This window comes from Mobula hypostoma, chromosome 22, assembly GCF_963921235.1.
Source record: "Mobula hypostoma chromosome 22, sMobHyp1.1, whole genome shotgun sequence".
Taxonomy (NCBI): Eukaryota; Metazoa; Chordata; class Chondrichthyes; order Myliobatiformes; family Myliobatidae; genus Mobula; species Mobula hypostoma.
In genome coordinates this window covers 41,058,476-41,085,288 of record NC_086118.1, presented here as the reverse complement: position 1 = coordinate 41,085,288, position 26,813 = coordinate 41,058,476, and the positions used below count along the sequence as shown (strand labels likewise).

The following is a 26,813-nucleotide window of genomic DNA, read 5'->3' as shown; positions in this document are numbered from 1 at the left end:
TCCCCATAACTTTTGACATCCTCATTAGTCAAGAGCCTGTCTACCTCCACTTTTTAAAAAGCATATTGACTTCACCTCAAACAAAAGGAAATCTGCAGATGCTGGAATTTCAAGCAACACACATAAAAGTTGCTGGTGAACGCAGCAGGCCAGGCAGCATCTCTAGGAAGAGGTACAGTCAACGTTTCGGGCCGAGACCCTTCGTCAGGACTAACTGAAAGAAGAGCTAGTAAGAGATTTGAAAGTGGGAGGAGGAGGAGGGAAGCCCAGAGGATGGGTAAGGAGTATAGTGAGAGGGACAGAGGGAAATATATACTCTTTCTCTCTCTCTCTGTCCCTTCACCTCAACAGCTGTCTGTGGGAATGAATTCCACAGGTTCACAACCTTCTAGCAAAAGAAATTCTTCCTCATCTCTGTTCTAAAGGATGGTCCTTTTATTCTGAAGCTGTGCCCTCTGGTTCTTGACTCTCCAACAAATGGAACTTCTCTATGTCAACTCTGTCAAGGCCTTTCAATATTCGGTAGTTTTCAATGAGCCCTTCAAACATTCCTCATTTACTGACCACTTCATTCTGGGATCATTCATGTAAGCCTCCTCGGGGCCCTCTTCACTGTCAGCACATCCTTCCTCAGATATAGAGCCCAAAACTGCTCATGATTGTCCAGAAGCAGCGTTACCTCAGCATACATCCTCACCTTTATCTTCTAAAAAAGGTAGCGATAAAATACATATAGGTCAGCTTTGAAGAAACTCGAGATGCAAATCCTGATGCAGGGTCGCCACCTTAGATGTCGGCCATCCCTCTGCATCCACAGATGCTGCCTGACCAACAGAGTTCCTCCAGTCCAGCTAAGCGGTCACACAAAACGTTTGGGACTACATTTCCCAGAGGGCTGTGCGGTCCAGCTGCAGAGCGCCGCCCGGCGGAGTTGCAGGTGCGGACAGTGCAACAAAGTAGCAGCAGCAACAATCAGCGTTCCAAGGGGAGACACAAAAGATATCCCAGGTGAAGATCGCTGGATCCAACAGGTAGAAACAACTGACTAAAGTTTCTGTTTGTAGTAAAAGAGTTGGTGAGGGGACCTTGTGCGGTTCTTGTCGGGTTAACAACGTGAAAGCAGTTCTTAACCTCGTCTCGAAGGTTTGGCTGGGCTCCACTTAACTTTTTCGAGGCTTTTACTACCGGCCTTGCACCTCATTTGTTCGTGTTTAAACTGGGTGCGACTATCAAAGGTTTCTTTCTTGCTGATTCTTCACAAAATTTCTCTTAGAAACTCAACCTGGCAGGACTCCCCGAGCTCTCTGCGATCGAACATTGTAATGCTGCCACTTTAAAGTGTGCATTTTAATTGGACAATTATATATGAAAAACTGGAAACTTTGAATTTGGACCTTGACATCAAAATTGAGGAGGACAATGATTAGAAACGATAAACGTACTTAATGATTACAGAAAATAAAATATCGTTTAAATTTATGTCAACTGAGGGTGACAGCTTTGTTGATTCAGCTAAAATCCACAAATAGTTGAAACTATCCATTGAATGATTGCATTACTGATAAGGCCCTCTGCCGGTACACAAGCTGGCTTGGTAGCCGTGGGCCACAAAGGTAGTTAACATCATGCCAACGACTAATGGTGTGGGAAACGATACTTCCAATGAGCTAAGTGTCGAGGTTTTAATCGTCGTATCTCTGGCAGACATCTGTGGTGTATTTGCTTTCAGCGAGAATATTGTTGCCATTCATTTCCCTTCTGTTCTACAAACTCAAGAGATTGCATGTAAATTTTTGAAAAAAAATCAAGCCTTTGGAACTGAAGGTACAGCGTATCCGTGCAAATATAAATTACTCTGAAGTTGACTAGATAAGCAAAATGCTATTTTCCTGTTCATTATGACCTTTAAAATAATGTGCTGTTCCTAGGACTGACTGGTTGTGGTAAACAATATGATGTAAGATAATTGCTTTCATGGTTTAAACAGAATCCATATTTTTCTCCCTCTTCTTTTATTCCCCACTCTGTCGTTTTGCCTCTTCTACTCACTGCCGATCACCTCCTGGTGCCCATCTTTCTTCCCTTTCTCCCATGGATCTCCATCAGATTCCTTCCTCTCCAGTCCTTTACCTTTCCCACCCATCTGGTTTCACCTATCACCGTCTATCTCGTCGTCCTTCCCTCCCGACCTTTTTTTAAAATTCTGGTGTCTTTCCCCTTTCCTTTCCAGTCTTGAAGAAACATCGACTGTTTATTCATTTCTATAGATGCTGCCTGACCTAGATTTTTAGCATCTGCTGAATCTTTTGTGTTTATCAGTAATTCTTATTAAATTTGACTTTTGTTACTTTGCACTTGGCATGAAAAATGCTTTTGAGTCAATAATTCTGACGTTCTTGTGTTATGTGGACAGTCTGCAATAGTTCTTAAATCACTTTAAAGCATGCTGCTTTACAAAAAATGAGAATGTAACATATACTTCCTACTGACTAAACACATTTCTTTATGTGGTGTAATTATTCTTTAGTTTTGTGCCCTTAAGCACTGACTGAAAGCCCAGAACCACTGCTGCCACATTTTAATTAACAGGATTGTTGTAGTAAAGGGGGCATTCAACTCATTATATCTGCACCAGAGGCCATTCAGCCCATTGTGTCTGCACCCGAGCTCATTCAGCCCGTTGTGTCTGGACTTCTTCAAAAACCAAATGAGCTTGTGGAAAAAGTGCTAGGATGAAAATTTGTTCAGGAAGTAATAACAGTGCATTTGGAAAACCATAATGCAATGGAGCTGAGTCAGTGCAGTTTCATGAAGGAGAAGTTGTATCTGACGAAGTTATTAGAGATTATATTTTGAGGAAATATTGTCCGGATGGGAATCAGATGCATTTGCATCACTGAAGGTTAATTCACAGTGTAACAACCTGTGGTGATGAGGTCAGATATTGACATGGAAAGAAGATTGGATATTGATGGGGATAATGGATCATTATAAGACCACTTAGTGATCAAAGGGTGACTGTGGAATTAAGTGCCAGGACCGTAAGTCTTCACAATAAATATTAATAACTCCAAGGGTGGAAGTGAAAATGCAAGTGCCAAATTTGTAAGGAACTGAGAACTAAACATCAAGGCAAAGGAGGGTACAGCTTGCAAAGATTGATAAATGCGTGGACAAAAAATTTGGTGAATTGGCGAATAGTGTGGGGAAATGTAAATGTGACAATTTTGGAAGGAAGGACAGTGTAAACTGAAGGAAATCGGAAGGAGCAGCAGCACAGGGATTTGGAACATTCAGAACGCTGGAGCACAACAGAGCAGGCAATAGGGAAAGTTAATGGACTAACAGGAACAAAATGCTGGAGCAATTCAGCAAACCAGGCAGCATCTATGGAGAGGAATAAACAGTTGATGGTTCAGGCTGAGACCTGTCATCAGGACTCTCATACATCCTGATGTGTCTCGGCTCAAACTATTGACTGCTTATTCCTCTCCACAGACGCTGCTTGACCTGCTGAGTTCCTCCAGCATTTTATGTTTTTTGCTCTGGATTTCCAGCAACTGTAAAATCTGTTTTATTTCGGCTAAAGGAATATTGGCTGTTATTTCACAACTGTTGGAATGTAAAAATAAGGAAGTCTTACCGCAGTGGTGAGACCACATCGAGGAGTTTGGACAGTTTTTGTGCCCATATAAAAAGACAGGGAATTTCAATGGAGGCAATTAGGGCATCGAGGGGAAAGGTTAAAAGGTTGGGATCCTTTATCTTCGGGGTTGAGATGACTGAGAAGTGATTTTCTTTAAACACAAGATTCTTCAAGAGCTAGATGAATAAATGAGAAGAGATGGTTCCTTTCAGTAGAGAGTCCCACACCAGAGAGCACGGTCTTAGAGCAAAGGGGGCGGGGGCAGGATGAGGGGTTCAGACCAGGATGAAGATGGCTTTCTTTTGTTGAGGGTTAAGAGTGGGCTTGAACTTTCTTGTGCATATTTAAGGATGAAGTAGATAGATTTCTAAACAGCAAGGGAATTGTGAGTTTTGAGGAAAAGCATGAAAATGGACTCAGATTAATGGAGCACAGGGACAGGCCAATTGGCCCACAATGTTGTGGCAAACCAATGCCAATTAAGTATTGAACTATATTAATCCCTTCTCCCTGGGCAGTGTCCATAGCTGAAGAATGTAAACTCAGAATATAGAGAGTAAACTTGACTGAAATACTTGGATCATGAGGGTTCCTACAATGAAGGTTTCCTCGTGTGGAAGAACCACAACAGGGAGTCACTATACAAAAATAAGGAACTGACCGTGTATGACAGATGAGGCATTTTTTCCCCTTTCAGAGTGGCAAAATTCTCTTCCTCCATGGAAGTAAAGTCTGAATACTTTATGACTGACTTGAGGATTGCTGGATCAGCAATGATCCAATTGATTTATCTGCTGTGTGTGTTTTTCAAAAAAGGTTTTCCCGATGTTGCTGTTAATTCTCTTCCCATTTTGTATATCTGTTTTGTATATCTGTGGCTTCTAGTTCTTTATCGCTCCATCAATACTTTCTGCTGTCCATTCTGCCTTAATGTTTTATATACTTGCATTAGATCTACCCCCAGCTTTCTCTTTTCCAAAGAAAATGGCCTCAGTTTCTTCAGTCTATCCTTGTAAGTGCAGTCTGTCATTCCAGGAGCCATTCTCATAAATCTCTCCTGCATACTCTTCAATGCACCCATATCCTTCCTATAATTGTAAAAAACAGAACTGAACCCATCTTAGATGAGACTACTGTTCTATAAAGCTTCAGCAGGACTTCCTGCTTTTATACCTCCATCAATAATGCCCAGAATTGTGCCTTACACTTCCTCAACTTAAAAGAAGCGTGCACCCATAACTGTGGGTCCTTCTGCTCATGTACTGCTCTTAGAACAATGTCATTGATTTAATATCGGCTCCAGTTCTTACTACCTCACATGTCTCCTTGTTAAACATGGTTTACAATGTGTCTGCCCATTCCACCAGCTTGGTAACTTCATTCTATAGTCTCTCATCATCATGACTATGGTTCATAATACAGTGGAGTGTGGCTAATTGGGCCATTGGATAATTGGGGCAGCCGTTTATTTGGGACAACTCTTAAAGAATAAAAACTATTCAAGAAAATAGCCGGGATTCCCTCCGTTTATTTGGGACACTATGTCACTTAATTGGGGAAGGAGACAGTTGCCAAACAGTTTCTACCTAGCATCAGTCGTGCACTTGAGTGATCATTGGCAAGAGATAAGCAGTAAGACGAATCAGAACTGCTTTGCTCTCAGGGATGTCCTCTTAGCCCAAACTTGGCTTTAGAACCCCTTGCTATTGCTCTTAGAGATTCTAATACTGTTCAGGGTATTAAGAGAGGGGACAAAGTACACAAGGTTTCGTTTTATGCAGATGACCTGTTAGTTTATATTTCAGATCCTAGGAAATCTATTCCTTCTATGTTATCTATATTTTCTGAATTCAGTAGTTTTTCTGGATATAAATTAAATTTACATAAAAGTGAGTTATTTCCCATTAATAATTACTCGAATCAAAATCATCAAGTACCTTTTAGTATTGCTAAAAATTACTTTACTTATCTTGGTATTAAAATTACTAAAAATTTTAAAGACCTCTATAAATATAATTTTCTCCCATTAATTGATTACACCCAATAAATGCTTTCTAAATGGTCACCTATGACATTATCATTAATAGGTTGAATTAATGCTATTAAAATGATAGCTCTACCAAAATTCTTATATATATTTCAGGTAGTTCCTTCCTTTGTTCCTAAAATGTTTTTGACAGAATAGACTCTATAATCTTATCTCATATTTGGAATAATAAAAATTCTAGATTGAGTAAACCCTTATTGCAGAAATTAAAAAAGGATGGTGGTATGGCTTTGCCAAATTTTAGAATGTATTATTGGGCAATTAATATTCGATACATTACTTTTTGCATTCATAATTCAGACATACATGGTTGTCCTTCATGGTTGGAACTGGAGGAAAACTCGGTGAAAGGGGTTCTCTTTAGCCTCTTAACTGGGAGCTCCTCTTCCCTTTTTGTTTTCTAAGATTAGTAGACAAGATTTTAATCCCATTATTAAACATACATTAACAAATTGGTTTCAGTTTCGTAAATTTTTTTGACTTAAACAATTTTGTTCTTTCTAGTAATATCCATCTTAATTTTTTTAAACCATCAATTTTGGATAAGGCCTTTTAAATTTGGAAAACCAAGGGAATAACAACTTTTTCAGATTCGTTTTCAGGGGATTGTTTAATGTCTTTTTCTCAGTTAGTGGATAAATATGATTTATCTAATGTACACTTTTTTAGATATTTACAAATTAGAAATTTCTTACGTGGTTTGCTGCCAAATTACCCTTCTGCTTATCCACCTAATATGACAGATGCTCTCTTTCAGCTTAAACCACTTCAAAAAGGGTTGATAGCTATAAAATATAAATGGTTATTGAATTTATGAATGATATCTAACGATAAAATTAAACGTGCTTGGGAATTAGAATTTCAAGAGTGGAGAGAGGAAGAGGAGAGCCATCCGCAGTACCACCGATGCGGCAGAGAGGGCCTCAAGATGGCTGTGGCTCAAATGAGGGGAGCCATGGAGTCATAAGTAGCTAGCCATCTGGACACAACTGGGGTCTGATCAGCCCCGGCTGGGTCACCTGGAGGAGGTTGTATGATGTTGAAAGACCCGAAACACAGTGATGTTCCTGGAATCATCGGGAAGATGTGTCCAGAAGCATCAGTAGATGTATGTACACAACAGTCAGGTAATCAATGGAGTAAAGTTTTTCATTTGGTGAATAACTCATCTATTTGTGCCTGTCATTCCTTGATACAGTTCAAGGTAGTACATCAGGTCCATATGTCAAAGGATAAACTAGCACGTATTTTTTCCAACATTAATCCTATTTGTGACGGATGAAATTTTGAGGTGGCCACTTTAACTCATATGTTTTGGTCTTGTATAAAGCGAGAGAATTTTTGGAGAGATATTTTTAAAATGCTATCAAAAATCTTGGATCTGGACCTACAACCTAATTTACTTACGACAATCTTTGGGATTATCCCATTGGAAGCAGGAAATATTCCTGTTTCCGCTCAATGTATGATAGCCTTTTCAACTTTATTGGCTAGTAGAGCCATTTTATTGAAGCGGAAGGATTCTAATCCACCTACTGTCTGTTCTTGGCTCTCCTCCATTATGTCCTGTTTAAGTTTAGAGAAAATAAGAAGTCGGACATTTGATACATCCTTTAAATTTGAGCAAATCTGGCGACCTTTTATTTAATATTTTCATTTGACTTGATTTATTACTCTTCCAATTATTTCTTTTCGAAGTTTTAGATGTGATCAGAAAGTCGTATCCTCAGAATGGACTACCCAGTCCCCATTTTTCCCCTTTTTTTCTTATAGTGTAGTGGGGGGGGGGGTCTTCTCATTTTAAAAATTTAAAGTTTTTTTTTCTCTCTATGAATTGATAAGAGGAGAATTGTCTTTCTTTTTTATTATATATTACATATTTGCTCAATACTATGTATGATTTTGATAATGTCTATTTCACTCTCTGTATTGTTATTGATACAAACTTGAGATAATTCTCCTCTTGTTTGTGTATATGCTCTTTCTAAATCAATAAAAAGATTAATAAAGAAAGGGCTGCTTTGCTCACTGTGGTTTCAAGCACACTGTCTTGGAGATGGCAGAAACGGCCGGGAGTGAAAATGACATGACTTTACTACTTCAACAAGTTAGGAACTATGAACAATTTAAAGGTATCGACTATCGTCTTGAATGTTACAATTAAAATGAAGATTTGGAGGATACAATCATGGAAAGCATTGTCTGAAGGCAGCCCTTATGTGCACTAAGTATCTGTGCTTATTTTGTTAATTTACAGTCAATCAAAGGAACATGGCAGTGTGCATAGCTGAATTCCTCCATCAATAACTATTTGAAACCGATATACAGTAGTAGTATTGGTAGTGTTCTGAATTCTACTGTCTTTCATTTAAAGGCATAATTTGTACTCATTTAAACAGTGATTTGTCTTTTTTATACCTTAAATTAACTATTTTTATGAAACTTCGGCTGATTGGGCTAGCTGCTTGAGTCAAAATGTACTATAACCAGAATCCACTGTACTACAAATTTTGTGTCAGTGTAAATATTATGTCTGGTCTCCCCATTATAGGACGGATGTAGAGTGTATGGAAAGAATTTAGAAAAGGTTTACCAAAATTCTTCATGGTTTGGAGGCAGGTGATGCAAAGAGTGCTGTTATGATGTAACATTTGGATTGTTTTCTCCAAAGTTGTGGAGGCTGAGGGGAGAATTGATAGAAGTTTGTAAAATGATGAGAGGCATAGATAGAGCAGGTAACCAGTATCTTTTCCCTTGGGTCAAAATGTCTCACGTTCTAGGGCATGCATTTAATTTGAGGGGGAAAGTTCAAAGGAGATCAGTGAGGAAAGATTTTTACACAGAGTAGTGGGTGTGTGAATGCTCTGGCAGGGGTAGTGGTGGAGGTTGACAAAGTAGGAGTGTTTGACAGGCATTTAGATAAGGCGTATGAATGTGCAGAGAACTGAGCGCACACTCAAAGAACAAAATAAGCAGAGAACAGAGATATGGACCATGTGCAGACAAAAGAGTTTAGGAGTCATTATCTTCATTCGTGCCTGTCCCTGTGCGGTAAATTGAGAATGTGGTTTACACTCCCACACAAATGTTGTAATTGGTTTAATTACGCTGGCTCTAAAGATCAGCTCTATTTGTCACATGTACACCGAAACCTAAAGTAAAATGTGTCAAATGAAATCAGTGAGGATGGCGCTGGAGGCAGCCCACTAGTCTGCCACGCTTCTGGCCCCAACACAGCATGCCCACAACTCACCAACACTAACCGTACGTCTTTGGAATGTGGTCTCCTCCAGCTGCTCTGGTTTCCTCCCACACAAATTGACCTTTGTGCTTTGATGTTCCTGGTATCGACTCCCGGACCAGCCGACGATGGGACCCCAAGCTCCATGCACTCCAGCCCACCAGTCCACATGCCTCCTGTGTGTATGGACATCCAAATCCCAGGACCCACAGACCTGGGACAGCCCCGACATTCACGGATGCCACGTCGCTGGCCTTCAAGTGTAGAGCAGAGGCCTGGCCACTAATTGCTCAGCATTCCTGAGTCCTAGTATGACCTCGAATTCCCCACCATTGAGTACATCTACACAGAGCAGCGTTGTTCCATGAAAGCAGCGTCCATCATCAGGGACTGCCACCACCCAAGTCATGCACTGTTCTTGTTGCTGCCATCAGGAAGGTCATACAGGAGCCTCAGAACTCAATGCACTCAGTTCAGGAACAATTATTACCCTCTCAACCATCAAGATCTTGAACCAGAAGGTATAACTTCTCTTGCCCCATCATTGAACTGTTCCCACAACCCTATGGACTCTTCATCCCATGTAGTCAATATTTATTGCTTATTTATTAATTATTATTATTTCTTTCTTGAGCACCCATTTGGTGTGGTCTTTCATTGATTTTATTATGGTTGTTATTTTATTACGGATTGATTGAATATGCTCGCAAGAAAATAGATCATATATCTACTTTGATATGTGACGTATCTGTCTTTGATAATAAACTTACTTCGAATTTTGAGCTCTAACTACCCCACATCACTATCCCTTAACTCTAACTTGACCCCTGACCCCCCTCCCTCCCCCAGTCCCTAAAACCATTCCTATGAATGCAAACAACAACTAAATCTGAGCCACAATCTCAATGGAGACCACGGCTTAGCACCATCTTGACCTCTGCAACGGGGAATTAGAAGTCTTTATTACACAGCGAACCTCCAGGAGAGAGAGAATCCAGTAGAATGCAAAAGAATCTCGCCCTCCTGGCACAATGTAATATACTTGAATTGTATGGAATTAAATTGACTTTATTTCTTTCATCCTTCACATACATGAGGAGTAAAAATCTCTATGTTACGTCGCTGTCTAACTGTGCAATTTATAGTAATTTGTAATAAATAGTATGTACAACAGGACTGTCATATAGCATAGAAATACAACTATATCAGTGTGAATTAATCAGTCTGATGGCCTGGTGGAATAAACTGTCCCGGAGCCTGTTGGTCCTGGCTTTTATGCTGCGGCACCGTTTCCCGGATGGTAGCAGCTGGAACAGTTTGTGGTTGGGGTGACTCGGGTCCCCAGTGATCCTTCGGGCCCTTTTTACACACCTGTCTCTGTAAATAGAAGATAGAACATAGAAATCTACAGCACATTACAGGCCCTTCAGCCCACAATGTTGTGCCGGCCATGTAACCTACTCTAGAAACTGCCTAGAATTTCCCTAGTGCATAGCCCTCTATCTTCCTAAGAGGCTCTTAAAAGACCCTATTGTATCCACTTCCACCACCAGTGCCAGCAGTGCATTCCATGCACCCACCACTCTGTGTGGAAAAACGTACCCCTGACATCCCCTCGGATGTCCTGGATAGTGGGAGGTTCACATCTACAGATGTGCTGGGCTGTCCGCACCATTCTTGGCAGAGTCCTGTGAGTGAGGGAAGTGCAGTTCCCGTACCAGGCAGTGATGCAGCCAGTCAGGATGTTCTCAATTGTGCCCCTGTGGAGAGTCCTTAGAATCTGGGGACTCTTACCAAACGTCTTCAGCCGTCTGAGGTGAAAGAGGTGCTGTTGTGCTTTTTTCACCACACAACCGGTTTGTACAGGTCACGTGAGATCCTTCAACATAAAGGTAACAATAAACAATTAACTACAGTTTCAATTGGTATAATCACCTGCTGAATTTTAACATTAGGAATGTAGTCAGGTAAATGTACAGAATTAAATATTTACGGTGGCAGCACATCCCAACTATCGAAAGCCCTTTGAGTATTCAGTACTGGTAATTTCATGCAGGGTGAGGGTGTCAGGGGGTCGATGTTCTTGTTGCCATTCTTTTTTGTATGGGGGGTTGCTGGTGGGTTTGCTGTTTCTCTCTGAACTGACTTCCATGGTTTTCTTTGTTGTGTGGCTATCTGGAGAAGAAGAGTCTCGGAGTTGTACATACTTTGATAGTAATTGAACCTTTGGTGTCTGTTCCAAATGCCCTTGTACAAACTCCGGACACCCAAAATATATAGATAGGTCCATGAATATTCAACTAACCAGAAGGTAAAGTTGCAAAACAGGTTTGAAATGTGCCTTAAGAGGCAGGGATCCTTAAACAATGTGTCATAGCCAGTACAATAGCCGATCTATTCGATTTCCCTGTGTAGTTTCAATGAAAACAACAATCCCACACCCAAATATTGGGTTCACCAGCCATGAAGTATCAATTGAATATTAAATTGTGTACAAGTTTTATTTCCTGAAAAACAAACACAAAATGTTAGAGTAATCCAGCGGGTCAGGCAGCATCTACGGAGAGAAATAAAATATGTGGATTAGCAAGTGGCGCGGCTCGAAGGACCGAAAGGGCCTATTGTGAGCTGAATCTCAATAAAGAAACGAGCAAACAGTCAACATTTCAGGCCAAGACCTTTGGTCAGTTCTGGGAGGAGAGTGGGGAAGAAACTAGAAGTTGGGGCAGGGGGTGGGTGGGAAAGGAGAACAAGCTGGCAAGTGATAGATGAAGCCAGCTAAGGTGGAAGGAAGGTGGGTGGGGGTGGGGGGAGGGGGGGAGGTCAGTACCTGGGAGGTGGTAGAAGGAAGAGTTAAAGGGCTAAAGAAGAAATCTGATAGGAGAAAAGAGTTTCCCGAAGACTGATTCTCATAGAGTTAAACCATATTTATAATTAAACCATAATTTCAAAACCTGGAATGATTCCTAGCAACTGGCTTATAGTTGCTAGGCCCAAGTTAACTGATGTGCATTTGAGCATTTTGTCAGCATGTTCATAATTATAGTGGCATTATAGAAAAATAAATATACACACTCACTCACAGAAAAGTATGCACTTTATTCAAGGAGAAGCTTCAATTCTGAAATAAGCAACATCAGGATTATTAGTTCTTGAAGTCTGTGCTGCTGGCTGTCTTGACATGTCGTTGGTAAACAGCTTGTGGGTTGTAGTATTTCAGGTTATAGAGACAGTAAAAAACAATATTGCTTCTTTTTGGTTTGGCAATATAGGACCGCGTTACTTATGTGTGTTTCATTGTACTCTAGGAATACGCACCATTTATTGTTTTTAAAAATAATTTCTCATTGCAAGTATAATCATTAAAGGGCTGACGATAACAGGCTCTAAAAAGTTCAAAGTAAATTTAGTTTCAAAGTATGTACTGTATATGTCACCATATATACGGCCTGTTGTTTGCCATTTGATAAACTATTCAAATTCCTGCTGCAGAAGACTGTCCACAAGAGATAAATTACTCCGGGTTGTGACAGATTTGTTCTGTCATTCAGTTTCCACTCCTCTGCAGTAGCTTAAGCAAATAGAACTTGGATTTGGACAGGCTTTGAATTTGCCTTCTCCTTTGCAGGAAGGAATAGTGATAAAAGAAGTATTGCATTCGGAAAAAATGACCAAAAGAAATGGTGTCTGTACACCCAGAAGTAAACCATCTTTTTGTATAACCAATAAATTGTGTCCACTACTTGTGCTGGCAGCTCATTCCACACTATCACCACCCTCTGAGTGGAGAAGCTTCCCTGATGTTCCCCTTAAACTTATCACCTTTCTCCCTTAACCGATGACCTCTAGTTGTAGTCACACCCAAACTCAGTGGGGGAAAAAACCTGCTGTCCTCGCTGTCCACTACACCCCTAATCTTGCCATCATCGTAAATTTGTTGATCTGTTACTTGGTGACTAAACATTTAGCTTGGTACTGTGTCTGCAAGCCAATTTTGAAAATATATTCATTAATACAGATGGTGTGGTCTGACTCTTTTATGAGTACTTGCAGTATTTGGATTAACACACACAAGCTGTCATCTAACTGTAAGTAATGATTCCAATGATCCTCTAAACCCTTGTATGTAATGACTTGGTAAGCCAAGTTTGAAGCTCACTGTCTTCAACAGCTGGAATTTCCTTGAATTTTTAAATCGTCATATTTTCCCCACTTTCATTTTATCCAATTTGCTTTCTATCCAGAAAGTGGATCGTGAGTTTTAATAAAACATTTGCTAGTTTGAGCCAATCCTTAGCAACATGCACAAAATTCTGGACTGGGAAGGGCCATGGCCTGACGAAGGGTCTCGGCCTGAAACGTCGACTGCACCTCTTCCTAGAGATGCTGCCTGGCCTGCTGCGTTCACCAGCAACTTTGATGTGTGTTGCTTGAATTTCCAGCATCTGCAGAATTCCTGTTGTTTGCCCGAAGTATTGACTGTTTATTAGTCTCCATAGCTGCTGCCTGACTTGCCAAGTTCCTTCAGCATTTTGCATGTTTTGCTTTGAATTTCTATAAGGCATAAGAGCAGAATTAGGCCGTTAGACCTAACGATGCTGTTCTGCCATTCCATCACGGCTGGTCTATTATCCCTCTCAACCCCATTCTCCTGCCTTCTCCCGTAATCTTTGACACCCTTACCAATCTGGACCCATAACCCCCATTTTAAATATACCCAATGACTTGCCCTTCACAGCCATCCATGGCAATGAATTCCACAGATTCAGCACCCTCTGACTAAAGAAAATCTTCCTGTTCTCTGTTCTGAATGGGCGTCCTTGTATTCTGAGGCTATAACCTCTGGTCCTAGACTCCCCCACTATAGGAATCATCCTCCCCATGTCCGCTCAGTCTAGGCCTTTCAATATTCAATAGGCTTCAAGAAATTTCACCTTATTCTTTAAAACTCCAGCGAGTACAGGCCCAGAACCATCAAGTGCTCCTCATACATTAACCCTTTCATTCCTGAGGTTTCTAGCATCTGTAGAGTCTCTTGTGTTTACTATTTTAGACGGTACAATTCTTTGTGTGAGTTATCATTGGTGGGCCTATTGGAATTCAAAGTCAAAACAAGAACAGGCCAGATCTGGCCTCCAGCCTCCAATGGACTGTTGGATTCGCAGACACTGGGCCATGAACCTCCCAAATGGATACCCAGACGCAGGACTGCAGCCATTGATCTTCCAGCTGTGATCTTTGGTATCAACCTTAGGATTCACTGAGGATGTTAAATGAGAATCTCGAACTACAAGCTTTGAACTCCAGTCTTGCCAATTCACGTATCTAGGGTGGTCATTGGCCCTTGTACTTCCTGCCCACATGAAATTCTGAATTTGGAGCACGCTGACCTGGGAGGCCACCAGCCCTTATCCTCACTGGTCTGCCACGCCCAGCACCCAACCACAGACGTTCTTCATCACATGTCTATGTCCCTGGTCTGCAAGCGTGGAGCAGAGGCTTTGACTCTGGTCTGACCTCTAATTGCCCCACATTCCTGTCCCTAAACACAAACCTGACCCCCTCACTCCCTTCTCTGTCCCCAAAGCCATCCCTACAGAACAACTGAGTCTAAACCACGACCTCGACAGAAATCGCAGCTCATCACCACCTTGACCGGAAGTGTCCTCTATGCTGAAACTCTCCTGTGATTCCACATGTGTTTTATAAAGCTATCACTCATTTATGGATCCATTTAAAAATCAGATTATGACTTAACTCCAGCTGGTATTTATTAACTCAGGCCTCTTAGTTTCTGCTGGATTCATCTTGAACACTTAGCTGTATTATATTCAGTATTATTGAAACGGCAAGTTATGTTCCCTGTTAAATGAATTCAGAAAGTTCAGTTTATGAGACACTTCATGAGCATTATCAACCAGGAACTGGCATTTAACCCAAGAGGTCTGTGCTTACTGTGGTACCAATTTAAAATACAAATCTGCCTGCATCTTTAAATTCCCTGCCTGTGTATGTGCCTGTATAAATGTCTCTAAATGTTTCCTTTGTATCTCCCTCCCCTGACAGGATTGCTGCTACCCTCTGATCATCAGCAGAGAAAGACTTGTTAGTCTGCACAATTCCAGATAATGGTACTCGCAGTGTGATTCTGCATGAATCGACTTGTTTGATTGTGAGTTTAAGATGTTAGTTATGTAGAAAAGAACGTGGACTAATTTGTGTTGGCAAAATTCAAAGGGCTGAATTGGCCTGATTGTCCATTGTTGTAAGGAGCATTGTCTTAATCACTTGGGTGGTGAAGTCATAATTTTAAATCATTTTTGGGGAATATACATTGTTGCTTCATTCTCTATCTCGGTCAAATGATGCCTGAGTCAACAGTTGTTCCACAGAATTAAAAACTTCTAGTTTCAGTTTTATGGTCAGAAATGTACAGTTCTTCCTCAGATTGGAAGGCTGTCATGTGATCTGCCCTCTGTTCCGTGTGATGCTGCTTTTGAACTAATTTGTTGTTCAGTCGTTTAGTCGAGTCCAACTCTTGGTGACCTCATGGATCATATGGTTTCCATGGCAAGATACGGAAGTAGATCGCCAGGCCTTTGTGCAGATGCTGCTGCTGCCCAGGTTGGGACCTGGCTGGGTTTGAACTCAGGACTATCTGCCTTGAAGTCTAGTGCTGATGCCACTACTCCACCAGCCGGCCGTTTTGAACGAATTGAGGACTATTAAAGATGGGCTAGAGAACATTGGGCTGCCCAATGGTGTGGGGGCATCAGCACCGGCCTTTGAGGTGGATGGTCTTGGGTTTAAATCCGGCCAGGTCCCACCCTGGGCAGCAGCGATATCTGCATGGAAGAAAAGCCTCCACTATCCGTAGGGTCGCCATGAGTTCTTGGCACTCAACAGCAACAGAGAACGTCACACCCCTCTGAATGCGTGGGTTGATCGTGAACACAGACCATCATCAGACCATCAGTAAATAGGAACAGGAGTAGACGGCCTGGTTCCTTAGGCTTGCCCCTCAGTTCAAAATAATCATGCTGATCTGGTCCAGAGCTAAATTCTTTATTTTCTTGTGCAGCTCCCCAGAGCTCTTAATTACTCTATTTCAAAGGTGTATCTCCCTTCCTCCTTGGCCTCCACAACCCTTTGGAATAGCTAATGCTGGAGATTCACCACCCTCTGCTAGGAAAAGATCCCTTGTGTGAAATGACTATCCCCTCATCTTATGCCCATGTTCATTTCAACATCAACCTCATCATGCCTCCAAAGGATGTTACATGTTTCCATTGGAACATCCCTCGTTCTTCTGAATTCCAAATACAGATCCACTTTACTGCAGCTTTTGGGAGATAGGCTTCACTTCCCAAAAATTAGCCTAATGAATTTCTTTTGGACTGCCTCCAATGCTAGCATATTTGAAACTGTTGGACATAGTCCAGATGTGGCTCCAGCAACAACTTGAATAACAACTTCCACATTTCTGAACTCCAGCTCCCTTGCAATTTGTGCCACTAACAAATTCGTCAAAAGCAGTTTGCTTTTGACTTGGTTTGATTAGATTGAGCATTTCTGAATGACTGAAGTGTCTAAGAACAGAAGTGTAATGCCTTCATAAATATTGATGTGCTTTTTATGTTGTGCTGTGCAGTTTACGTAATGTTAGAGTAAATATTCTTAACTCTCTCAAGATGAGTCAAAGCTCTCGACAGCCAGTGAAGGACTTCCAATAGATAGTTGCCGTTGGAATTTAAGAAATTTGGCAGCTAATCAAAACATCACAAGCTCCAAGTTCAACTTCAAATCTAAGTTCGTTGTCATTCAACCATATACAGTCGACCCTCCTTATCCGCGAGTTCCACGTGCACGAATTTCAGTAACCGCAAATCGAGAAAACCCGGAAGTGCTCTTCCAGCACTTGTTGTTCGAGAATGTACAGACTTCTTTTTCTTGTCATTATTCCCTAAACAATGCAGTATAACAACTATTTTACATAGCATTTACATTGTATTAGGTATTATAAGTAATCTAGAGATGATTTAAAGTGTACGGGAGGATGTGCGTAGGTTATCGTGGATCCGGATTGAAAAAAAACGGAAGTTCTCTTACTAAGTAAGTCGGAACAGGTACATCTGGTATTATTTAGCGTCAGTTATTCAAACATTTGTCTTAGTATATAGTTTATATTTTACCTTTCTATGCATATAAAACACTTAAGAAACATATGTTTCAGTGCCGGGCTCGGGAACGGAAATTCCCAAGTTCGATCCAGTGACAGACCGCTCCTGAGTGCTCTCCATCCCTGCCGGGTTGATGTGCAGGATCAAAAACCCAAAATCCCAAAACCCAATAATTAAACCACTGTGTTGCTTAGTAATAATTGTAGCTTTAATCGGGGCAGGGCTTTTCTCACTTTATCCTTTAAAATTGTTCCGATCATTGACCGACTGTAACTTAACGCTTTTCCAATGACCGATGGCGTTTCACCTCTTTCCAATCCCTTTATTTCCACTTTATTTTAAATCACGATCGTGATTATTTTCGTGAACAGAAATACTGCGGATTCAGAGCTCCACCGCCGTGTCCTAATGTCCACCGCACTGAGACAGGTTAAATAAGGTCTGGGGTTCCGCTGGGTCCTAAGGTCCACCGAATTTAGACAGGTTGAATAAGGGACTTGAGCATCCGCGTCTTTTGGTATCCGCGAGGGGTCCCGGAACCAATCCCTCGCGGATAAGGAGGGCCGACTGTACATGTATACCACCAAATGAAACAATGTTCCTTCAGACCAAGGTGCACAACACAGCACATATAACTCACACACAGCACATAAAGTAATATTACCACAAATAAATTAACAAATATATTCCGGAAGATTGACACTTAGCAAAAGGTGCAGTACATTTACAACACGTGGAGCCTAGATAGAGTGGAATGGATGTTTTTTCTACCTGGGAAGTCCAGGAACAGAGGGCACAGCTTCAGAGTAGAGGGACATCCTTTTAAACCAGAGCTAAGGAGAAATTTTTGTTAGCCAGAGAGCAATGAATCCGTGGAATTCATTGCCACAGACAGTTGTGGAGGCCAAGTCATTGGATATATTTAAAGTGGAGGTTGATAGTTTCTTGATTATTAAGGGCCTCAAAGGTCATGGAGATAAAGCAGGAGAATGGAGTTGAGAGGGGTATATAAAAAAAAATCGGCGTTGAATGAATTGCAGAGTAGTCTCGATGGGACAAATAGCCATATTCTGCTCCTGTGTTTTATGGTCTTATAACTATCGGCTAGAAGACTGGTAGCTTTCTACTCTATCTTTAAATGAGTCAGGTGCATGTTCTGTTTGCTGTTGAACTTGGTTGTACACTCCTCATTCATTCCAGTTAGCTACAGTTATATTATTGTGAAATCTTCTTGCAGCAAAATAACCATAGGTCTGTTCCCGAGTTCAAAGACAAAGTAAATGTATTATCAAAGTACATTTACTGTATGTTACAGTATACTACCTTCAGCATCATTCTCGTGAGCGTTTCTTCGGCACGACTGAATGGGGCGCGACTGCGCAAGCATGTGAGGCAGCGGGAGTGTTTAAAAGAGCGCAGTTTGTGGAAGTCGGTCACTTCTTCGGCAGTTGAACGGGGGAGCTGTGGAAAGAGAAGTGATCTGTATTTTGAGCCTGCAACCCTTCATTAATTTTATCTCTTATTTGTATATAAAAATCAATAATATAGCTTTATACGGTCATAAGCATTCACCTGTATGCCATTATTTATTCGTGAACTAAAAGAAGGAGCTCCGATCATGCTACCCCGGAATTTGTACACATCAATTTTACGTAATGGTACAGTGACCCAGGTTCAAGTCCCACCACTGCCTGTAAGGAGTTTGTACGTTTTCCCTGTGACTGCATGGGTTTCCTCTGGGTGCTCTGGTGTTCTCATACTGGTCGGTAGGTTAATTGGTCATTGTAAATTGTCCTGTGAGTAGGCTAGGATTAAATCTGGCGATTGCTGGGTTGCACGGCTCGAAGGGCCGGAAGGGCTCATTCTGCACTGTATCTCAATAAATAATATTACTATTGCATGTAACCGAGGTTCCAGTAATGACTGCTATTGTTGTCGTCGTTGTTCCTTTTTGCACCTTGTGGCGCATCGGGTGACGTTTTTGCCATTTCCATAGTATTTGACGGTATTTTACGAGGCCGAGTGGCTAACTCAACACTCAACCCAGCATGGACGGAAAGCGTGCAGGGAGCCGTCAGATTTGAACTTGGGACCATTCGCCTCGAAGCCCAGTGCTGATCCCTCTACATTAGCAGCCAGCTGATGACTGCAATTGCAGATGGGACAATTGTCCTCAGATGGCAATCATTCCATTGAGTCTACGTTTTCCATTGAAATGATTTCAGTTCAGCAAGGCACAAGGACTATCACTAGAAGTTGTTGACGGAGGAGGAGAATAACCCTGCAATGGCGCGACGCAGCGCGCGTAGCGTCTCCGGTGAAATGATATCGTATTTGTAAGTAAGATGCCGTGCACAATTCTGATTTGATGGAGACAGCAGTGAGAACACGGAGGAACATCCGGACTAATTTCTGAAATGCCTGGTTTGCTGCCGCTGCTACTGTGCGATCGAGAATCTCCGGAGGGAAGGCCCCAAAATCCTCAGCTTTGCTGGCGACTGAGGCTGAGGTCGAAGCGTTTGGCAGAGATGGTGCTCGGTGTTGGAGGGCTGGTCGGAGCTCGAAGTTTTCGGATGACTCAGAGTCGGACTGTGGTCGGGCATGGCAGGGAGAGTTTTCTTCCTTCTCCCGTCTGCGTGAGTTGCGGGACTTTCGAGAGACTTTGAACTTTTTACTGTGCTCACGGCTTGTTCTTCATCAAGTTACGGTATTGTTTGCACTGTTGTAACTATATGTTATAATTATGTGGTTTTTGTCAGTTTTTCAGTCTTGGTCTGTCCTGTATTTCTGTGATAGCACTCCGAAGGAATATTGTATCATTTCTTAATGCATGCATTACTAAATGACAATAAAAGAGGACTGCGTGTGCTCATAATCTAATCTAATCTTTATCTCAAAGCTCATTGTTTACCCCATTGTCAGCTATATGCCCGTGGCTCTGGAATGGGAGATAAAAATAATTTACATACTTTTACACCATATTCAAAAGAAAGAAATATTTATTCATTGTACATAAGGTACACATGTTTGTTCTCAAATATAACTTTAACCTACAAAAGTTCATTTCAACCCTCTATTCATGGAATAGATGTGCATTCAGTTTCCATTTCAATTTACAAGTGATGTTTTAAAACTTGATTGCATAGATAGAATTGCCAGCATAATAACACAATCAATGCTGGGTATAGCAACAAGTATTAAATAAAAATGTCTTATTTCACCCAATATTTTCTATTGGAGTTTTGTTTGTTCATGATTTCTGAAAGCTTTATTCCAAATTCTTCTAAATCCTACTTAAATACATTAAAAAGAGCATTACTTATCCATATTTAACTAATCCTATTGTCAATTTTCTTTATGTGGTGTTACGTACCCTGTAACTGGGTTGCCAAACCAGCAGAAATGGATCACTCAGTTGGAGTCTGGATTACTAGAACTAAGAAAGTTTTATTAAAGAAACAAGCAACACAGTAATCGAAAGGATAATAAATGCAACAGTTTAGCAATGATAAATACACATGTGCACAGAATTAAGATGACAGCATCAATCAAGCTCTATCGTTGTCTAGGGGTAAATGACCAAATTTCAAAGTGACTCAAAGTTCAGTCCAATTTAGTAGTTCAGTTCGCAGTAATCATTGCCATGGCGATGGACAATGTGGGGAGAGAGAGAGAGAGAGAGAGAGAGAGAGAGAGAGAGAGAGAACGGGAACGACTGATCATTCAGACACGGCTTCACTCACAGACCGGCGATATGGCTCACAAGCAGCTTTTGGGCAGGTCCTTGGTGATGTCACCTGAGGTCACCGACTGTGACCCCTCATCCAAATGCAGTCGATCCTCTGCAATGAACCTGGCACCCAAGCGAGGGTGGACACACACCGGGTTCCCGCTGATCGTACCTTTCCACCCTGTGCGTTTAAGGTCCGGTACTTCCCACCGACTCGTGAGAGGCACACCGCTTCCAGGGTCTCGTTACCTTGGGTGTCGTGTGTGTCCTGCCTTAGCGAACCTGTCCCTTTTTATCCCCCTGCTGGGGTATCGCCTGTCCATCACTTCAAACAGTTCAGGGTTCAAAGGGGGAGCCGCTCCAGACAGCTCTTTCTCCCCCGTCCCTTCATTACACATCTCCAGACGCTGCTCCATTGTTCCTTATCTCTCCTTCCCCTGAGGGCAGGTGGCAGACCACTTGCTGATGTCACTGATGCTAACCCAGGCCAGCAAACATCTTAATTTTATGTGTATTCTCGTCACTTTGGATAAAGCACTTGTCTTATAATGAAATGGTGGTAGGTAAGGACAAGAGTTCCTCTAGCCTCTGAGGTCACTGTTGGGTTGGAGGAGCAACATTTCATATTCTGTCTGGGTAGTCTCAATTTCTCCAACTTCCAGAATTACGTTTCCCCTCCCCCTTCCTTCTTCTTCATTTTCCCGCTCTGGCGTCTTACCTCCTCCCCTCACTTGCCCATCTTCTCTCCTGGGTGCCTCTCCTTCCCTTTCTCCCATGATCCACCATCCTGGCCTGTCAGATTCCTTCTTCTCCAGCCCTTTGCCTTTTCCACTCATCACCTCCCAGCTCTCACTTCATCCCCTCTCCCCCACCCACCTGACTTCACCATCACCTTCTACCTTGTCCTCCTTTCCCTCCCCTCCTTATTCTGGCATCTGCCCCCTTCCTTTCCAGTCCTGAAGAAGGGTCTCTGCCCAAAACATCGACTGTTTATCATTTCCATGTATGCTGCTTGACTTGCTGAGTTGCTCCAGCATTTTGTGTGTGTTGCTTTCGTAATGAAATGGATCAATTGGTAGACTTTTTAATCGAACTTCTGTTTGAACTTAAAATCAAATATGATGCTCCATTATTAATAGGTTAAAAATAATTTGCATATAATAGTATTGTACACACAGAACCTTCTGTCTGCAGGACGTGGAGAATTCTGTTAGTAATGTTCCTTATAGTTTCTAATAATCGGTGAAAATAATTCACCAAATGATTACAACAGCATCTAAATAACATCAAGTCATTATAAAAGATGTTTTCAACAATTTTTCAAGCTATAGAGAGTGAACAAGAGAAAATCTGCAGGTTCTGGAAATCCAAAGCAACACACACAAAATGCTGGAGGAACTCAGCAAGTCAGGTAGCATCAATGGAAATGAATAAACAGTCGATGTTTCGGGTGAGACCCTTCTTCAGTACTGGAAAGGAAGATGGGAGACTCCAGGATAAAAAGGTGGGGGGAAGGGGAAGTGGGATAGCTGGAAGATGACAGGTGAAGCCAGGTGGGTAGGAAGGGTGAAGGCTGGAGAGGAAGGAATCTGATAGGAGAGGAGAGTGGACCATAGGAGAAAGGGAAGGAGGAAGGGACCAAGGGGAGCTGATAGGCAGGTAAGAAGAGGCGAGAGGCCAGAGTGGGGAAGAGACAAGGAGGACAGTTGGGGAGGAGGGAAATTTTTCTTTACCAGTAAGAAAAAATCGATATTCATGCCATCTGCTTGGAGGCTACCCAGATGGAATATGAGGTGTTGCTCCTCTACCCTGAGGGTAGCCATGGACCAACTTATCGGAATGGGAATGGGAACCGGAATGGAAATGTCTGATCAATGGGAAGTTCTGCATTTGGCCCATGGAGCAAAGATGCTTGACAAAGTGGTCCCCCAATTTATGACGGGTCTCACCAATGTGGAGGAGGCCGCATCAGGAGCACTGGACACAATAGACAACCCCAGCAGATCTGCAGATGAAGTGTTGCCTCACCTGGAAGGGCTTTGGTGTCCTGAATGGAGGTGAGGGAGGAGGTGAAAGGGCAGGTGTAGCACTTAGGCCACTTGTGGGGATAAGTGCCTAGAGGGAGATTAGTGGGGAAGGATGATTGATAAAGAGAATTATGGAGGGAGTGATCCCTGTGGAAAGTGGAGAGAGGGGATGGAGTTAAGGATATGTTTATTGGTAGGATCCCTCTGGAGATGGCAGACGTTGTGCAGAAACTGTTTATTTTGATTAGTCAGAATGCAATATTATGCTTTGATTGGATGCTGTCGATCTGCCACCCAACCCACTGAGCTATTCCATCAGATTGTTTTATATTAAGTCAACAGGTATTACTACTTTAAAATGTTTCAATTATATTCACAGGATCCTGATATCTAACAATATAGTGAATGGATTTTTACAGATGTACCAAAAGTACAATTTAATCATTATGCAATAGGGTAAAGGCTTAGAAGTGTATCAGCAAAAAATGTTCTTTTTAAATTGTTGTTTATAATTTTGTTCAATTACTAAAATCTTCAGATTGTTTATGTATTTGTTGGGGGACGACATCAATAAGGTTACTTACAAATTTCTGAGAATATTCATGGTTGGTTGCATTGTATTAGATGAACGAGAAACCTACTTAAGTTAAAATCTACTTTATTGGAGCTTCCGTTTCAAATGATTTTTCTGACTGCATATTTGGTTGCTTTTTGTTCAACTACCAATTTTTTTCTTGTGCAATTGTATTTGCATAATTTTAATATTATAACTATAATATGCAAATTTAGGATCTCTATTGGCCAATATTTCCATTCATTGCCACGGTTTCACTTCAGTTTGACGTTATTAGATTCGGGTGGAAAATATTGTATTAATCTGCCTGAGTTGCATTGTAGTCTAGTCAAGGAATGTAGAGCAACTGAACGTGTCCTAACGTTAGCTGGAAAATATTGCCGATACAAGAGAGCTGTTAAACTTTCTTAACACTTGAAGTTTTAAGAAAGCTGATTTCCTGGAATTTTTGTGAACTCTGTGTCACAACATTACGCACGGGATAAAGGGCGTGGGCTTAAAAAGATTCCATGTAGAGACACGTGCTACAGTTTCTGGATCTATTAAAATTACATGAAATCAATTTTAAAATAATTCATTATTGAGGATAATTGGTAATTGCAAAAAATGCTAGAAAATAGTAATAAATCCTTCAAAGACTACTCTATCATGAATTGGTTAACAAAGATAAGGACTCTAATCTTGAAGTTCAACAAATGCTTTTATCTATAAAGTTGTTTCGTACAAAAAAGACCACATGGGCTTTGCACATGTAGTGGTGATTAACCTTTCTAAGAACTTTGTTAACTTTTCATCCAAAGAAATAGGTTTAATTTTTGCAAGATGCTTTTTTCCCCATATATACTGTTCAGGATGTGGTCTGTCAGCCACGAACTTGCTGTCTCAATGAAGGCCAGTGTTCATGATTATCAAAAGTATCCTCTTCACCAGAGATACAGATTTTTTTCCTCATGACTTTTTTTGTTTGATTTCCGCACTTTGCCGGACGTGGATGCCGTTAATTAAAGTACCATTTCCTTCAGTGTTGAGAATATTTTGCCCTTGTCACGTATCTTCATGAAACAAATTGATGGCTTTCAGCCTGGTGGGAGAAGCCCTGAATTTCAGCCAGAAAGCTGTCAAGCACATAATTTTGTCATGGTCCGGATCGGGGTCTCTTTAAATTTACTTTGTTTATGTTACGATCTGGACCATTGACGCCCTGTTTCCCTTTGGTTCCCTGTTTTCCCATGTCCCTCGGGCTTGGTGATTGGAGGCAATTTACTCTCGGCTGAACTGGCAGTTTATAGTCTCCGGCTTTCAGCCGTTCGGCGTGAGAGCGTTTGCAAAGTCACCAAAGGTACTGCGAGCCTTTCCTCACCGGAGCAACCCTGGCAAGTTACCTTGCCAAAGCGAGCCTGCAAGGTTTCCTCGCCGAGGTGGATCCATCAGTTAACCAGCCGGAGGGAATCAAGAGCCGCTGTCTACTGTTCCCGGGCCGAGTCTAGAGCTCGCCACTACCCGGAGGCTCCAAGTAGCACGTCCTGGCCCTGGCGGCTCCAAGTAGCACGTCCTGGCCCTGGCGGCTCCAAGTAGCACGTCCTGGCCCTGGCGGCTCCAAGTGGCACGTCCTGGCCCTGGCGGCATCCAAGTAGCACGTCCTGGCCCTGGCGGCTCCAAGTAGCACGTCCTGGCCCTGGCGGCTCCAAGTGGCACGTCCTGGCCCTGGCGGCATCCAAGTAGCACGTCCTGGCCCTGGCGGCTCCAAGTAGCACGTCCTGGCCCTGGCGGCTCCAAGTGGCACGTCCTGGCCCTGGCGGCATCCAAGTCTCAAGTCAAGTCCTGGCCCTGGCAGTCCATGATTCCGAGTTCTAGCCCAGACCCTCAGTCCCAGCCTAGTCCAAGGCCTGAGTCCTTGTCCAGTATGCTATTTCTGCTTCTGCTTTGCTGTCCTTGTATCGAGCAATAAACTCAGTTAAGTTAACCTCACAAGATGTGTCTTGCATTTGGGTCCACCCTTGCTCCCAGCACTCCCCAATGTGACAAATTTAGGCTGAAGCTTCAATGCCGTGCAGTAACGTTTTGATTAATCTGGTAATCAGTTCAGAAACCTTGATAGTTCTGCATCTGGCTAACTTACTAGAGTGGCAGGGTACCACTTAGCGCAATCACTTAGCAGTGCCAGCGATCACCAATTGGAGTTTGATTTCCGCCATCATCGGTAAAGCGTTTCTGTGGTCTCCTGGTGATCCCAAAGGTTTTCTCCAGGTGTTCAGGCTTTCTTCCACATTCCAAATATGTATAGTTAGGGTTAGGGTTAGTAAGTTGTTAACTTGCTGTGTTGGCACTGGAACCATGGGATGCTTGTGGGCTGACCCCAGCGACTCCTCGCTGACTTAATTTAACACAGACAGCACACCTCACTGCATGTTTCGATGTACATGTGACAAGTAAACCTAATCTTTATCTTTTTCATCGTATAAATGAAGAGTGCCAGCTGGGGATGCATGCAGAGTGCAGGAGGGTTATGCAGCCATGGATGGGGACCAGAATGCTGCCAGGGCTGGGTCTGTAGCCAAATCCAGTATTGTGGTGTGGAACGTGAGCAGGCATGCGACTAGAGTGGGGATCTGAGGTGTTTGATTATTTCTCGTACCCTTTCAACTCTCATTTATTGTGCAGCTGGATTACCTGTCTTTATGGAAAAGAGTGAAATTAAAGTTTTTAGTGGTGTCATGGGGAGTTACACTGAATCTGCTGGTTTGACACCAGCAAAGTCCTGGGAGCTCTAGACTATGGGTATATTGTTGCTTCTGAAAGTATTGCATGCATCCTAATCAGATCCAGGAGCTGATGAGAGCAAAATAGGTTTAACTGGTTGATCATCACAATTCTTTTGAAATTTTACACAGTTTTATCAGCCTCACCCCAGAAATAATTAATTGGTTCCAGAGAATCGTAAGCAGTTTAGGTTGAAGCCACAGCAGCCTTGCTTTGGTTGCAACCTCGATCTACATGTTAAATATGGACTTGCCTGCTATCATTTCAGGTAATATCTGTGCAGAAGTGGGATATTTAGGAGAATACCGAAGAAAATTGCAATTTTGACTACTGTGTTCCCAAAGCAGCCATACAGTACAAGTGATTAGAAAGAGCAAAGCAGGAAAAGTTTGCAATTTCTGCGGTGTATTGGTGTGGACCCAAAACCGGAAGCAATGTTTTGACAAGGTTCCAATATTAAACTATAACACCATAAGATATAGGAACAGAATTAAGCCATTCGGCCCATTGAGTCTGCTCCACCATTTCATCATGGCCGATCCATTTTTTCCTCGAGGCCCCATTCTCCTGCTTTCTCCCTGTATCCCTTCATGCTCTGACTAATCAAG

General features: G+C 42.1%; 1 protein-coding gene across 4 annotated transcripts in view; it reads left to right on the top strand.

Annotated features, from left to right (window-relative positions):
- The first annotated feature begins 662 nt into the window (after positions 1-662).
- The window catches only part of LOC134360306 (transmembrane channel-like protein 6), a 109,727-nt gene continuing 83,576 nt past the window's right edge, over positions 663-26,813 (top strand). Inside the window, exon 1 of one of the 4 annotated variants that reach the window (XM_063074520.1) lies at positions 663-1,031. The gene's annotated coding sequence lies outside the window, so the exon portion shown is untranslated. Of the gene's footprint in view, positions 1,032-1,195; positions 1,825-14,998; positions 15,107-26,813 lie in introns of those variants that run through there. The other 3 variants (XM_063074517.1, XM_063074519.1, XM_063074518.1) reach the window with 3 other exon arrangements.